This window comes from Austrofundulus limnaeus, unplaced genomic scaffold (genome assembly GCF_001266775.1).
Source record: "Austrofundulus limnaeus strain Quisiro unplaced genomic scaffold, Austrofundulus_limnaeus-1.0 Scaffold235, whole genome shotgun sequence".
Classification (NCBI taxonomy): Eukaryota; Metazoa; Chordata; class Actinopteri; order Cyprinodontiformes; family Rivulidae; genus Austrofundulus; species Austrofundulus limnaeus.
In genome coordinates, this window is record NW_013952637.1 from 408,198 (window position 1) to 409,017 (window position 820).

General features: G+C 44.3%; 1 long non-coding RNA gene across 1 annotated transcript in view; it reads right to left on the reverse strand.

Annotated features, from left to right (window-relative positions):
• LOC106525624 (uncharacterized) overlaps positions 1-330 on the reverse strand; it is a 35,533-nt gene extending 35,203 nt beyond the window's left edge. The window contains exon 1 of the long non-coding RNA XR_001311141.1: positions 99-330. This is a non-coding gene — a long non-coding RNA (uncharacterized LOC106525624). The remainder of the gene's footprint in view (positions 1-98) is intronic.
• Between the last annotated feature and the right edge of the window lie 490 nt (positions 331-820).

Sequence of the window (820 nt, forward strand, 5' to 3'; positions counted from 1 at the left end):
AGAGTCGCCATGGTAAACACACACACACACACACACACACACACACACACACACACACACACTCCTGTCTCTTACTCAGACCGGAGCGACTCCCTCACCTTTCAGTCGGAGGTGAAGCTCGGACTTGGAGGAGCCGGATCTCATCCCAACCGCTTCACCCTCCAGAAGGTCATGACCCCAGGACACCAACAGAACCACATCATCTGCAAACACAAAGACGAGACCCTGAGGGACACACTATTTGGTGTGGTACTCAGGCCAAAATAAAGACTAGTGCACCCAGCGGTGGCTATGTTTTTGTAGCAGGAAGTTACAGATCTCATTAATGATAGGCCGGCACTGATAACTGACTGCGTTGTGCGAAAGGCTAGCAGGCCTAGTCTGGTCACCCACAGGACTGCCCACTTCCTTTGCTATCTATTAGCACAGATAGGCTAGCTTTAGCTTTCAATAGGCTAGATTTACCATTGATATGCTAGCTTTAGCATTGATAGGCCAGCTTTGCCATTGATATGCTAGCTTTAGCATTGATAGAATAGATTTAGCATTGATATGCTAGCTTTAGAATTGATAGGGTAGATTTATCATTGATGTGCTAGCTTTAGCATTGATAGGGTAGATTTAGCATTGATAGGGTAGATTTATCATTGATGTGCTAGCTTTGCCATTGATATGCTAGCTTTAGCATTGACAGGGTAGATTTAGCATTGATGTGCTAGCTTTGCCATTGATATGCTAACTTTAGCATTGATAGGGTAGATTTAGCATTGATAGGGTAGATTTAGCATTGATAGGCTATCTTTATCATTGATAGGCTAGC